Genomic DNA, 16,190 nt, shown 5'->3' with positions numbered 1-16,190 from the left:
AAGGCAGACATCCAGCCTTTGTTCAGGAAAAGCAAGAAGGGCAATTGGGAGAAATACAGGCTGGTCATCCTCACCGTAGTGTCTGGGGAAATGACGGTGGAAATACTCCTGCAGCCAGTTCCAGGTAGTTGTGGGACATCAAAGGGATTGCTGCACCCATACGTATTGAGGCAAGAAGGGGATGGTTTGTACCTGCACCTTTGCAAGGGGTTTGACTTTTTCTCCTGCAGTTTCTGTATAGGCAGATGGGTGACTTCTGGAGTGAAGAAATGGAGGACACTGTGGGTGGGAAGTTGGCTGGCGGATTGTGGCTATGTCTCGAGCTAGCTCAACAGCATCAGGGAGCGAAACCCGACCTTGGGAGAGAGACACAGTTATGCTTGTTGGAAGGAAGTCATGGGAGCAAGAGGAGAACCTTGAAGATAGGGAGTGCTCTGCAGAGCTTGTGGCCTTGTAGATAAAGGGAGTTGCTGAGCTGCTGTGTCTGTAATAAAAAAAGAGCCCAGAGTGGAAAGCTGCAGAGCAGAGTTACAGGCTGACACGTCAGCCCCCTGCAAAGGTATAAAAGGCTTGCTTGATTTTAGTAAAGTGTCTTCGAGGTGTCTTCAAGTGTCTTCGTGCCTTCAATCCGCTCCCAGAGTCGGTGCATCATACGCCACAGGGGCTCAAGACCAAATGTCAGCAGTGGTCAAGTCCTCCTGGTGGCCACTGACTAGTGACATCTTCCAGTGCGAGCAGTTGTGAGAGAGAGGGGGGGTTAAAAGATAGGGTAAGTTTAACAATTGTAATAGTCTGTTTAGCTGTTTTGGGTAAAAGTTGTAAAATTTAAGCTGTTTGCCAAATCTTACACGGTTTGCTTGGGTACTGTGATAAGGTGTACGGGAGTAAAGGGCTTCATGACCATGTAAGTCCAGCTTTATGGCCATATAAGTCCAAAGAAAGATTACAACCTTGCAAGAACAAGCCAAAGCTGGTTCTGCGGTTTGGACAAAGAGCAGGACGTTACTGAGCCTGCGCCAGATGTGGGGGTCACGAGGAAGACTCACCTGCCTTCATCCTCAGGACCCCTGACGACCACCACCAGGGGACACTGCGCAAACTCAGTCGGGAGAGAGATATGGAAATGACTTGCAGAACTAATTTTAATACAAAGCGGGGATAGGTAATGCATATGTATAGGCGTATTACATCATATTATGAATATGTAATGAGATGTCTTATAAAAACAGAGCAAGTTTTCGTGTCAGGCGCGCACGGTTTTGGCGGGACTACTCCCCCGTGCTGCCCAGCGCTGAATAAACATACCTACTTTACAGTCTTACAGATTGTGGAGTCTGCTTTCCGCACGTCAGTTTTGGCGAGCCAGGCAGGAGCATCTCCACTCGGCTGCGGGACCGACTGCGGAGTGGACGCTCCTAGGCGCGCCCCGAGCATTTTACTCGGAGGAGTCTCCGCTGCCAGCCGATCACCGCGGGAGTGGACAACAGCCTCTTGAAGCTGCGGATTTAACGGTATGTTTAACAAAGTGACTTAAGCGTACGCATATTCGGGGCTGCTGATAAATCGCGCAGAGATGTCTGGCGTGCAGCATAGTGCCCGTGGGTTGGGTACCTATAGGGTTTGGGACTGCAATTGGGAAACTCGCTGGCCGATAGAGCGGCCGGTAGCGATCTCGGGGATAGATCGACTGAGTTTGAGGTAACCGCTGTATCCCGTTGTTGGGAGCCAGGATGGACCTGCTAATGACCGGTATATGAGAAGCAGGAGAAAGGTAAGCAAGCCTCTTGTAATTTACAAGATATTTGCAGCTGCTAGAAGGTTGTTAACTGGAGCGATGCTATATTAGATTTCTTTTGGTATTGATTTTGGTTATGGCAATAAGGCATTTGGAATAGACTACCGATTTGAATTTGTCGAACCATAGTGTTTGTGTGAAGTGATGTGTGTGTGATTTTCTCTGAGTGCATGGACGCCCGTGAGAGTGGAATTGAGTGAGAATAAGTGAGAGTGTGGCTGACAGGCGTGAAAAGAGAATTTAAAAGTCAGTTTAAATCCCTTAAGAGTATATTGAAAATGGGTAACACCCAAGGAGGGATACTGAGAAAGAGTCCTCTGGGTTGTATACTCTCCCATTGGAAGGATATTGTTAATTGTTAAACAATATCCACTAAAGAAAGAGGACAGGGAAGGAATCCGGCCGGTGATAGAAAAATTTTTGCAGCTAGGACTATTAAAGGAATGTGAGTCTGAATTCAATACTCCTATATTACCTATTCGGAAGCCCGATGGGTCATATAGGGTGGTTCAAGACTTGCGCGCAGTGAACAGGATTACTGAGGATCTCTACCCAGTCGTGGCAAACCCGTATACCCTACTGACTGCATTGGCACCTGAATTAATCTGGTTTACTGTTCTAGATTTAAAGGATGCTTTCTTTTGCCTCCCTCTCCACGAAGCCAGTCAAAAGTTGTTTGCATTTGAGTGGGAAAATCCTAAAAGTGGTCGAAGGACCCAGCTCACTTGGACAGTGTTGCCGCAAGGGTTTAAGAATAGTCCTACCATTTTCGGCAATCAGCTTGCGAGAGACCTGGAATCCTGGGAAGCCCCGTCCGAGAAAGGAAAATTGTTACAGTATGTGGATGACATTCTGATCGCTACCAACACAGAGGAAGATTGCATGGCATGGACGGTGAGTCTGTTGAATTTCTTAGGGCTTCAAGGATACAGGGTGTCTAGGAAGAAGGCTCAGGTAATGCAGCATAAAGTGAATTATTTGGGCTATGAGATCAGTGTGGGACAGAGAACTTTGGGGCAGGCCCGCAAAGAGGTGATATGCCAAACTAAAAAACCCCAGATGGTAAAGGAATTGCGAACCTTTCTGGGAATGACAGGGTGGTGTCGATTGTGGATCTACAATTATGGACTGCTTGTTAAACCATTATATGCGCTGACAGCGACTGAGCAGAAACACCTCGAATGGAATAAAGAGGCTGAACAAGCTTTTGAACAACTAAAGAAGGCTCTGATGTCAGCCCCGGCCTTAGGACTCCCGCTTGTGGGTAAGCCGTTCCTCCTTTTTTCTCACGAGAAACAGGGCATTGCCCTAGGAATATTGGCACAGGAGCTAGGTCCGTATCGTCGGGCAGTTGGCTACCTCTCTAAACAGTTAGACTCAACTGCACAGGGCTGGCCTGGATGCCTAAGGGCAGTTGTGGCTGTGATACTAAATATACAGGAAGCCCGATAATTCACCCTGGGCCAGAAAATGACTGTTTTTGTGTCCCATGCAGTGTCGGCAGTATTGGAAGAAAAGGGTGGACACTGGCTATCTCGACAAAGATTCCTGCGATATCAAGCTGTAATAGTGGGACAGGATGATGTGGAAATTGTGGTTACTAACATTGTCAACCCAGCTTCTTTTCTCAGCGGAAACACAGGAGAGCCAGTGCATCATGACTGCCTAGAAACTATTGAAGCGACATATGCAAGTCGCCCAGACTTAAAGGATAGCCCCATAGAAAACGGAGAAAACTGGTTCACAGACGGGAGCAGCTATGTCCTGAATGGCAATTGACACGCAGGATATGCCATCACCACCAGTCAAGAGGTAATAGAGTCAGGACCTTTGCCCATGAACACCTCCGCACAAAAGGCAGAAATAATTGCCCTAACTCGAGCCCTGGAGTTGGCTCAGAGCAAAACTGTAAACATTTACACAGACTCAAAATATGCTTTTGGAGTTGTACACGCACATGGAGCAATTTGGAAAGAAAGAGGTTTATTGAACTCCCAAGGGAAGAATATCAAACATGCGGAAGAAACTCTGAAGTTACTAGAAGCTGTCCAACTCCCTGAGAAAGTGGCAATTATGCATATTAAGGCACACCAGAGAGTGAGCTCAGATTTGGAAAAAGGGAATGAACTGGCGGACAGAGAGGCAGAACAAGTGGACAAAACGAAAATCAAAGTAGCGGGGGCTTTAATCCCCGATAGGCATATTTCCCTACAAGATAAACCAAAATACACTAGGGAAAATCAGAAACTTATTTCAGACTTAGCAGGGTCATATAATGAAGAGGGATGGGCTTATACCCCACAGGGAAAGTTAATTGTTCCCTCATATTTACTGTGGCACTTAATACGGGAAGAACATAGGAAGAGACATGGGGGAATGGAGGCTCTGTATAAGCATCTGATAAAAGATATTGTAGCTAGAAACTTATATACCACAGTGAGACAGGTGACTCAACAGTGTGACCTTTGCCTCCAGACTAATCCAAAGAATACTCCCAAACTAGAAATGGGCCAGACTGGAAAGGGTAATGGGCCTGGACAACAATGGCAGGCTGATTTCACGGAACTTCCAAGAAAAGGGGGGTACCGATATTTGCTGGTATTAACTTTTCAGGTTGGCCAGAAGAGTTCCCAACCAGAACTGCCAAGGCTCGGGAGGTAACTGCGACGAGCGAGGGGAAGCAAGCGGCCGACTCAGTGTGAGTGATAAAGCAAGCTTCAATTTATTACGGCGCGACTATGTCTTATATACAGTTCCAGTTAATTTTATGCCTACAAATCATCTGCTAATTGGCTAAGCTCTAAAGGGTTACATTTTTATACGTCCTCCTATTTGCGGTTACAGCGGGCGGTTACAGCGGGTTCGGGTTACACCTTGTTCTTCATGCTTACTCCCTTAAAGTTGTTTTTCTGTTTTTGTACAAGGTCAGCACAATCTTATCTCTCTTCTCTCTTTCGCAATCCTGGTAACTTTCCACTGCAGCTAAGCTTCTTAGTGTTTTTTTCTCTCTGCGGCCTAGTTTGGTTCACTCAGACTTAAGCCAGACTTATGTCAAAAAGTCGTATCACACAGTCCTTCCATAGTACCGTGGCCGTTCTCTTTCATCCATTCTGCAACAATTCCCCCTTTTTCTTTTTGGACAAGGAAAACTGGTCCAGTTAAACATTCAAACAATTTTCGAATACAGGAGAGAGCACAACTTAAACATATAAATCCGATGACAACAATTATCACTATAAGTAATACACTTTGTAAAAGTCCCTTTAACCAGCCTCCTATTCCAAACCAATCTGCTAAACTTTCTAGGCCAAAGAATCCAACATCTTGTTGAATCTTTTGAGAATGATCCATCAACTGTTTAATTTCTTTGTGTATGGAGCTGGAATTGTCTTCAAGGTCCATACAACACATGCCTTCAAAATCTTCACAGCCATGTCCATGTGCTAATAATAGAAAGTCAATGGCCATGCGATTTTGTAAAACGGCATGTTGAACAGTGGTTAGGCTATCAGCTAGGTCTGATAGTACCCGGCTGGTGAGGTTGGCTTGTTTAACTATCCAACAAGACAGTGTTTCTAAGTTTTTATGGGCTCGAGCAGCAGCAGCACCTGGGATAAAAAACGAAGTAAAAAATACTTCCCATTTATTCCAAAGTTGTACACTATCGTCACAGGTGTTTTGAAGAGTTTGTATAACATCTCTTTTCCATCTTGTTGGATTTGACTTGTTAGGATGATGATGTGGTAAAGCTAAACTTAAGCGACCAATGGTACATGGACCCCCTACAGGCATTGAGGGTATTCCATTCCATGCTCTATTACCACAAATAAAAAATAGACCAGGGGGTAACTTTCTAGGATATAATAGTCCAGGGGCAGGATTTGACAGGTTTCGACTGGTATGGTTACACCAACCACTCCAAATAGACTGATTTCCAATTGGGTATACAAGAGTGCTAACAGTTGCATTACAAGGTGTGGCAGAACTTTCACCAGCACAAGGATACTTAGAAGAATTTAGATATACACAATAAGAGGCATTCAATGAGTCAACTAGTTCAATTTCTTGAGGATTAGGACCAATAGAAAGTTTGTCATCCCAATTATCAAATTTATCAAAAAACTCACTCATATTTGAACCTCGAGCTAATTGGGTAATCTTTGTCTGGCTAAGAGACTGGTTAAGGGTGATCCAATCTGAGTCATTTAATGGCACACCTACTAAACAAGTTAAAAAGGGTACACTAGGAGTTGACACGCTTGCACAAAATGTGGTTGTGTTGACAGCTCTGCTTAAGGTTACCCATACATTTTCCTGCACATCAAACAGTGATTTAGATACAAGAGCTACACCTATAACAATAAGATTAATTAACACAACAGCTGTTAACATCATGATTAGAATATAGATAAAGTTACACTAAAAGATTAATCACAACTGTCACTGGTTGTTGGAACATTGGTCACCGCTGCTTTGGTCCACTTTGCTGGGATCCACTGTGGTCCTGTGGAAGTAAGTACACACATATAACCTCTTCCAGCATATTTCACTTCTGCTGGTCCTTTCCACAAACCAGTTGAAGGATCCCTATACATAACAAACATTGGAACATCATCTTTACATAGCTTAGAATACCCATGTAACCATGCAGGCGGTTCCTGTTGATCTGTAAAGATACATAGATGATTTAACACAAAAAGAACTTTAGCAAGTCTTTCTTGTACATCTGTAATTTTTTCAAACTTTTGTAAATATTGTTTTAATGTCTGATGCGTTCTTTCAATGATTGCTTGCCCTGTGGGAGAATGAGGAATACCTGTACTATGTTGCACTCCCCACGCTTGACAAAAACGTCTCATTTTTTCACTGACATAAGCAGAGCCATTATCAGTTTCTATTGATTGAGGCACCCCCATAACAGCAAAACAACTTGTTAAATGCCGAGTTACATGAAGTGCACGTTCTCCTGTTTGTGCTGTGGCCCATACAAACTTACTATATGTATCAACAGTAACGTGAACATATTTAAATCTACCAAATTCGGGAACATGAGTGACATCCATTTGCCACAACTCTCTGGCTTTAAGTCCTCTGGGGTTCACACCGATACCTAAACCCGGTCCATGATGACTGCACGTAGGACAAGCTCGTACAATTCCCCTAGCTTCCTCCATTGTAATGTTAAACTGTCGATGCAGACCCCGCGCGTTCTGGTGAAATGTGTTGTGTGATTCTCATGCCTTAACAAACTCATTTATAGGAGCCGCTACAGACACGAGCTGGTCAGCGCGCGCATTCCCTTCCCCCAAACCTTCAGACCATTTGTGACTTCTAATGTGTATAATGCAGTAGGGTTGCGTGCGCTGTTGTATTGCTGACAACAGCTGCCTAAGAAGTTCAAACAGTCGTTGATTTTGTAGTTCTTTAAGACGAGCATCTTCAATTCGGCTTACAATTCCAGCAACGTACATTGAGTCTGTTACAATGTTTAATCTTGTATGCATCCATTGGGTACAGACCCATACAACAGCAGCTAGCTCTAAGGTTTGTAACGAATCTCCTGTTTTTGTGGGGAGAATTTGATGGTGCCATTGATTGTTTTCGTACCATGTTGCTGCCGCTTTTCTTGAGCGTTTTCCTGCATCTGTATAAACTGTAATAGCATCTGTTAAAGGTTTCTCACTCCATTTTGGACACTTTAACCAATCATAATTACTAATCCATTTTAATATTGGTGTTTTCAAAGGCTCGACTTTAATCTCTAGAGCTTCACTTAATAAGCTTAACTGTAAAACCGATGAATTCTGCAACCACCACTCTAAGTCTTCTCTGCGTATTGGTAGATACACAGCATTTGGCTCCATTCCGGTGATTTGTAAAATTCGCATTCTTCCCTTTTGAATGATTTCCGCCAGATTTTGTGTTTTTTCTTGGATGGTGGTTTTTGGTTGCATTTTGGTAAATATCCATTCTAACACTCTTACAGTCTCCCCCTTTTCCTTTTTGCACTGTGTAAGTGCACCGATAAAATGTGAAGGACCATATAAGACAGTGAGGTCTACAGGAAAGGTAGGGTCAATGCGTTCTACTGCTCGTTCTACAATCCGGTTACTGAGCTGTTGGATCATAACGTGTTGCTCTTCAGAAACATTAATAGGGCAAGATGGGTCTGTACCCCTTAACAATGGGCGTAACACGTCTAATTCGTCATTGGTGATGCCTGCTACAGGACGTAACCATTGGAGATCACCTAATAACTTCTGAGCATCATTGAGAGTATGTAAATTTTGACGAATAGTTAATTTCTGTGGACTTACTTGTGAATGAGTAATATTCCAGCCAAGATATTTCCATGTGGGTGAACGCTGAACTTTCTCAGCTGCTATGACTAACTTCTGTTGTTCTAACTGTTGTCGTAAAAAGAGTTCCTGTTGCGCAGTAAAGGGCTGTTCTTGCGCAAATAAAATATCATCCATATAATGGTAAATAATAACATGGGGCCATGCTTTTCGAATAGGTTGGAGAGCGGCATCAACAAATAACTGACACAAGGTAGGGCTATTTTTCATGCCTTGTGGTAACACAGTCCATTCAAATCGCTGGTCAGGACCTTCTCTGTTCACTGATGGTAATGTAAATGCAAATCGTTGAGTGTCATTGGGGTGTAAATGAATTGTAAAAAAGCAGTCTTTTAGGTCGATTATTAACAAATGCCATTCGGTGGGCAACATGGCAGGATTGGGAAGGCCTGGTTGTAAGGCTCCCATCGCTTGCATCTGTCGATTCACTGCTCTTAAGTCATGTAAAAGTCGATATTTTCCTGATTTTTTCTGAATGACAAATATAGGCGTATTCCAAGGACTGGTCAACGGCTTAAGATGACCTTGTGTTAATTGATCTTGAACTAGTAAATGTGCCTGTCGCAGACTTTCCTTTTTCAACGGCCACTGTCCGATCCAAACAGGCTCTTCTGTTAGCCACTGTAAAGGAATCGGGAAAGTCCAATTGACGGTAACCGTTCCTAAAAAGGCGAATTTGTAGTAAGGATTACTCCCATTTGATTCAATACATCTCTTCCGATGAGGGCGTTTACTCCATTTGGTAAAGGCATGACGGTGACATGCAGAAGTGCTGTTTTCCCGTCTAAGATGACTTGTATTCTTTGCTGACTGCGTTGGACAGGAGCCATCCCTCCTACTCCTTCAACTCCTCCAGGAACATGTTGCAATGGCCAGCAAGAAGGCCACTGAGCACGTGCGACGATGGTAATATCTGCACCAGTGTCCAAAAGTGCAGTCATACGTCTTTTGTCAGTTCCATGTACAAGAATAATGTGGGCGAGTGGCCGTTGGTTCATAGGCATGGTTAGCAGTGCCAAGCCTCCTGTGGAACCAAGACCACTGGTTCCACGATCATGGTCAAACATCGTCGACATGTGGTGAGTCAGCTGTTGAAGCGGTATCAATTGAGCTATGCGACTACCTTTAGGAATATAGATAGGTGGAAAATTTGTTTGTACAATTATAAAAATTTCTCCTTTATAGTCACTGTCGATAAGTCCCGGTAAAATAAAGAGTCCTTTGAGGCCACTCGAAGAGCGACCCAGTAACAAAGCTCCATGAGGCTGGTCGTTTATCATGACAGGTCCTTGGACTCCTGTAGCAACTTTTTGTGGACGAGTATCAAGTAAGGTAATGTCTATTGCCGTTGCCAAATCCAGTCCGAGGCTCCCTCGGGTTGCAGGTTGTAAGTCGGTGGCTGGTCGAGGGCGGGAGATGTCGGTTTTGGGTGGGGAAGCTGATTGGAGACAGTTGTCGGCATGTAAGTTGCTGGAGCCGCTATTGGGGTCAGCGCGCCGCGACTCTTGGTGCTCCGCTTCCCGTTTCCCGAACGCTGACAAGCTGCAGTATTATGATTATTCATTTGACAATTCTGGCACCATACTTGACGCTCTCGACACTGTCGGCGCATATGACCTGAACGTCCACAACGGTAACATACACAGTCCGTTTGCCGGCGTGATTTATTTTGGCGCTCAACTGGAGGTTTCAGTGGAGCGAGCGCTGCAAATGCTTGTTGTTGAGCTTTGACTAAATTGTCCCCTACTTCTTTAAGCGTTTCAACTAACAAAGCTTGAGGCCCTACAGGAACCCTGCTCATTCTTTCTAACATGGTTTCAATAGAAGCATCTAGAGGAAGAGTAACTAAAATGCCTTTTGTGTAAGAGTTACAATTTTCTAACACACATTGTCTTAACAAAGGTCCCTTCATAAAATCAGATACATCAGCTCGATTAATAGCATCCGTAACTTTATCTACAAAAGATGCAAAGGACTCATCCCTTCCTTGCTTAACTGACATATAAGAGGGTGTAGCTGGTGTAGTTTTAACCTTTTGTAAAGCTTCTCTTGCTAGCCTCATAGATTCTAATAAAACATCTGGACCGGTCTGCATTTGCATTTCTATAGAAGCAAAAGGTCCAGTTCCCATCAATTGTTCTACAGTTAAACCTGCTAAACGATCATTTGGCGCGCGCGGCGTATGCACAGACAATTCACAAAGCCTTTGCCAATGAGCTTGCCATAACAGTTGTTGCGATTGTTTTAAAATGAGTCTCATTATATTTTTAATGTCTTCAGGACAAAGCATCCCGCTACCCCAAATATAATTTAACATCTGTCTGGCAGGTTCACCATGCAAACCAGAATCATTAACAGTACTTCGTAATTGGCTCAATATTTTCCAGTCTAAAGTATGATGTTCTCCTGTCATTGTGCCAGCATTATCAACAGTATAAAGGACCGGATAGGCTTGGGGATCAATTTGAGCTACAACATCAAATTCCTGTTGTTCTATTGCCTCTCGGATTATTTTGTCCCAACTGACTCGAATCAGTCGTCGCTGAGAACGAGGGCAAGATGGCTTAGAAGTTTTAGTGATTAAGTCAATTTGTAACTTTTCCTTATTCATTTTTACGTTTTTATCATTTGCCTCCTCCTCCGAATCACTCTCTTGCGATTCTCCCTGCACCTCCTCTTGAGGGGGTGCCGGGGAACAGGATTTCTCCTCCGGAGGAGAAGAAGAATGATTCGAGGGTTGACGGACAACAGGAACAGGGATTCCTGAGGCAGGGGGGGTAAAATAGTCACCTCCTGCCGTAAAACGCCCAGCAGCTGGGTCAGACCGCTCGAGTCGGCTGGAAGCAGCTGCTGCCATTTGTTTTTCAACTTTATATCTCTTTAAGCAGCTAATAACTTCCCTCCAAGGTTTCATTAATTTCTTAGCAACTTTATCATCATCAATTACCAAATCCCATAAACAATCTCCATAATTACGCCATTCATCTACTTCAAAGATATGCTCAGGATCTGTAAAATATCCTTTCGCTTTACCTAACGCAATTAACCCGGCCAGATCTTTTAAAGGGCCTACCCCCCGCTTTTCTAAAAAGCGTTGTAAAAGATCGAGTGCTACCTCTTTTTCCATAGCGCGCTTTAAATAGTCCTTTTCCTTGATTAAGATGCAGCCTTTTCTCTGGGTAGACACTCACGGACGGCGAACCTTTCCTTGATTAGTCGTCGGTTCAAGCACGGACCGAGTTACGATGCCTGCATCAGTCGATCTTCGCTCCCTGGTCGCTGCTACCAGTGCTTCTCCGTCCTCGCTGTCCGGTGAAGAACAAGGATTGGGGGTCCTTTGTTCGGGCGCCACTTGCGACGAGCGAGGGGAAGCAAGCAGCCGACTCAATGTGAGTGATAAAGCAAGCTTCAATTTATTACGGCGCGATTATGTCTTATATACAGTTCCAGTTAATTTTATGCCTACAAATCATCTGCTAATTGGCTAAGCTCTAAAGGGTTACATTTTTATACGTCCTCCTATTTGCGGTTACAGCGGGCGGTTACAGCGGGTTCGGGTTACACCTTGTTCTTCATGCTTACTCCCTTAAAGTTGTTTTTCTGTTTTTGTACAAGGTCAGCACAATCTTATCTCTCTTCTCTCTTTCGCAATCCTGGTAACTTTCCACTGCAGCTGAGCTTCTTAGTGTTTTTTTTTTCTCTCTGCGGCCTAGTTTGGTTCACTCAGACTTAAGCCAGACTTATGTCAAAAAGTCGTATCACACAGTCCTTCCATAGTACCGTGGCCGTTCTCTTTCATCCATTCTGCAACAGGGCACCTTCCAACAGACCAGGTTGCTCAAAGCCCTGTCCAGCCTGGCCTTGAACACTTCCAGGGACGGGGCATCCACAGCTTCTCTGGGCAACCTCTGCCAGTGTCTCTCCACGCTCACCGTAAACAAGTTCTTCCTAAGATCGACTCTAAATCTACCCTCTTGAAGTTTAAAACTGCTGCCCCTCACCCAATCACTACACATCCTGATCAGGAGTCCCCCAGATCTTCCCTGTAGGCCGCTTTAGGGACTCTTCTCTGTATCAAACAGCTACAGAGAGCAGACAAGTAGCAGTTTACATCGGGGCAGCAGCCTAAAGCCCAGCAAGGGAAGGGAAGGACCGACGGGGGGCAGTTCACGTTGGACAGCACTGAATGATGCGGGTAGTAACTGTCTGCTAGGACAGAAACACTCAGGAGGATCGGAAGGAAAATAGCCAAACTGGGAAAGGGAAATGCATTCTCGACATGTTTCAGTAGTGGCTATTACCTGACATAAAAAAGTAAATAGGCTTGCTGCGCGAGAACTGTGTTTATGTCGCAACAATCCACCAACGTATCGTCCATCTGGTACCACAGTCCATCGCTGGCCTGTAAATAAAGGCAATGATACCTGGAGATGAACTGCATGGTTTCTCCAGAAAAACACAGGCAGCAAACTACAGAAGCAAGAATCCACCAGTGCAAATCCCATCCAGCCAGTCAGGAGACCTTCTCCCCCAAAAGCTTGGCTACCAGAAAAGTTTGCCTTCCCCAGCACACATTCTTCCCCATGACAAAGGAAGTGGCTCTTTACCTTGGTGTAGCAGAAATAGTGTCCTGCCTGAGAGCTGCCACCGCTGTGCACCAGGACAGCGTATAAGGCGTAGAGGAGCGGTTCTGCAGCTCCCGGAGACATGTATGGTCGGAGATCCAAGTACTGGGGATACTGCACAAACTGCGGAGAGACCAAGAGGGGTCAGGAAGGATACTGCCATACCACGTGAAAAAGCCTGCCAAGACCAGGGCCCAGCCATGTTAAAATACATCTCTGGGGCTCATCAACACTTCTTGTCCCTGAAGCAGCAGGTAACGCCTTGGGTGGCAGGAAACTGTTCTCGGCCAGAGCAGCTCTGTCGCAGCAGAGCATGTGCTTGCCCTGCCAAAGGAGCTTTCCTCGCCCCAGAAGGGAACACAAAAAGCTCCACCTGAACAGCTTGTGACAGAGCATCCTGCTCTGGGAAATCTCCTGCTCCAGGAAGAGAAAGAGAGTTGCCCTCCAATTGTGTACACACCTTGCCGATCTTTTTGCCATAGAAATCAAAGCGTTTCAGGCACAGCGTCAGCACCCTGGGCGCGCGATCGATTGTAAACCTCTTGAAGGCAGTAACCATCTCGTCACACCTTGAAAGCAAGCAGAGAGCCAAGCACTGAAATGCACCCTAGCTTGCCCCAAGGCAGCCAGACAACCTTTTCCACCTCACACGTCCTCACGCCATTTCAAGACTCTTCAGAACCATTAGGCCGTAAGAAAGAAAAGCTGTGCCTCCTGATTGTGCATCGAACCTCCTGAGGCTCGATGACAGGCAGCATCTCCACACAGGCACAAGTCTTAATCTGGTGTTAGACATCCTCTTACCTGCTACATCGAAAGCTGTTTTCACCAGCCAGCCGCTCGGGCTTGACAAAGTCCTCCAGAGCTGTGGTGACAGATGAGGCTGCCTGGAGGGGTGAGAAAGGAGAGCTCTGAGCTGGGGGAAATGCCCTCGCCCAAGCACTCAGGGGGAGTTGCCCACAAGACCCAGGTGGATGACGCTGAGGAGACACACCGTGACCCTGCAAAGGGTGGCCAGAGGGAGGAGGAAAGAGGGTATGATGCCGAACATTTCCCTCCCTTCCCAGAGATTTCCGGCTGACACTATCAAGAGCTACCTCACCGTGCCACCGCTCAGTTCAGCTGCCGATGGTGTGCAGGGTCATCAGGAATGAAAACAACACGAGCCACCAGCCTAGGAGCCAGGTGGGTGTTGAGGGAAGGCAAAGAGATGGTGGCTGAGAGACCCTCAGTGCAGAGAGTATAATGCGTGCTTGCCCAGCACCTACAGGGAGACCGCTGCCGTGGCCTTTGCAGGACACCTCCCATACCACTTCCCACCTCCCACCAAGCTCTCCTGTGTTCACAGTGCACTTTTCAAGGCCAGCTGCACACATTCTGGGAAGCCACAAGGAGCTTGGGACGTCTTGAAGCCCAGTGAGAAACCCTCTTACTTTGATATCCAAAGGCACATCCAGGAAGGCCTCGTAGGAATCGGAAACTGCTTTGCAGCTGCAGCACGTGACTGGAAGGCAAAGGGAAATGCTCAGCAACAGGTGAAGTCGATAGGTCGTGCCCATTTATGCTTTTCATCTTTTCTAGAGCCAGCCACACGCTCATCTGTTTCTCACAGGCACACAGCAGGGCACAGGCAAGTGTAAGGAGAGCAACAGTTGTGGAAACATACCTCTGGACCTCAGGAAGCCCCCAAATATTTGATGGACGATGGTAGTATATTGAGAAGAGATGTCCCAGCTGGAAGGAAACAGTAAAGCAGAGAGTTATCTCCTCCAAGAGTTTTCCTTTGCCTGCAAGCCCTGGGCGTAGTGTTTCCTTGATGGGGGGACATCAAGGCAGCCAAAAGGCTGGGCAACTTTGAAAGGTCATTTGTTTGTGCTTACGTGCTGCTTCCAGCCAGACAAGCTCTCTGCATGGCAGTGACAGTACAGCGTAAGAAGTTGTGGGCGTCTTCCTGCATGCCAAGCATGAAATGTCCTCCTATTCCTAATCAAGAGGAAGGTAGTACTTCAGTCCTCTACCAACAGAGGAAAGCACATCAAAGTAGCTGAGGTGACCTACGTGGGAGGGCATTGATGACGTCCCTGGGCTGGATGGCACTGGCTGAGGTGTTCAAGGCATTGTTAACGTGCGCTTCCATGATGCACATCATGCAGAAGCCTTGCTGGTGACCTGAAGAGGGAGGGAGGGAAGCAAGCCAGTCAGGTTAGTCAAAGAGCCATTGAATGGGAAACCTCATGGAGATCTTGGAGTTGTCCTAGACAGTCTCCTAGTCCTCCCCAGGTGCCAACGGCCCAGCATGCCCAGGACATCTCAGTACACAGAAAACATTCTTGAGAGGGATGCTTCACTGACAGAAGTTTTCTGTGCAACCAGCAGAGAGAGTTTAACCTGCAGGAATCGGGAACAACACCTGGGACTAGAAAGAGGCGTCTTTGTGAGAGCGAACACACCTTGATAGGACAAGCGGCTTCTAGGCTTGAGTGTTCCAAGAACACCAGCTTGGGGGCAGCTGACAAAGAAGGGCTGCTTTTCTCCTACATCCCGTTGCAGGTTCTGGGGATGCTTGGGAAGTGCCCAGCAGACTGACAAGGAGATCTTCCTAAAAGTACTCACAGGAGCTGCTGTGCTCATGAGAGAGCAGGTAGTTGGCAAGAGGGGGTGTGTACGTCAGGCACTGCAGCACGGAGTTGAGGAAGCACGTATTGTCCGCGTTGTAGAGGCCTGCTCCAGCTTTCTGCCTTTGCTGCCAGTCCATGCAAATCTTCTCCGGGGGAAAGAGGATCCTTTGTGGTGGAGCCATTCCCTCGGCAACGACTGCAGGGAAATGATGGTTTTGTTGCACAGAAGCGTATCTGAAAAGCCAAGTTCTCTGCTGGAGCACCCAGGACAACCAGCTCCAACCTCCAAGCCAGAACAGGGGAAACCCAACACTGCCTGTGACATTTACTGCTTGGAAAAGGTTTGGGAAAATAGCCTGTTCACCTCCTTCTTTTGCTGGAAATCCAACAAACCCACACTCTGATTTCTGGGGTCGGGATACTCGCCTTTCCATCTAGAGTCTTGAATGATCAGGTCAAGCCTTCCCTTTTTCTGACTGTCACTTGACGAAAACAAGCAGGCACCAAGCCCAGAAGGGAACCCTACTGATGTCAGTTTGTTCTACGAGCAACGTCATCTTCCAAATGCTTGTGTAGAATGGCAGAGGAGGGACAAAATGACCAATTGCTGCGTCCAATCAAAAAACCCTGGGTAGGCCTGGATGCTCTCAGGAAACACCCCAGAATTCCCTCGAGGTTGTCCCCACAATCAGCATTCCAGGATGGAGCAGCAGCCGTGCCCATTGCATTTGGGGGCTCACAAAGCCCAAGGCTGCTGGTGAAGCTGTTACTCACAGGAGACGTTTCCCATTGT

At 46.2% G+C, this 16,190-nt stretch overlaps 1 long non-coding RNA gene across 1 annotated transcript in view; it reads left to right on the top strand.

Moving 5' to 3' along the window:
• The window catches only part of LOC308057464, a 624,999-nt gene that overhangs the window by 67,292 nt on the left and 541,517 nt on the right, over nt 1-16,190 (top strand). The gene's annotated exons all lie outside the window — the stretch shown is intronic.

Source organism: Falco punctatus (genome assembly GCF_963210335.1).
Source record: "Falco punctatus genome assembly, contig: scaffold_30, whole genome shotgun sequence".
NCBI lineage: Eukaryota > Metazoa > Chordata > Aves > Falconiformes > Falconidae > Falco > Falco punctatus.
This window is presented reverse-complemented; position numbering and strand designations above follow the sequence as displayed.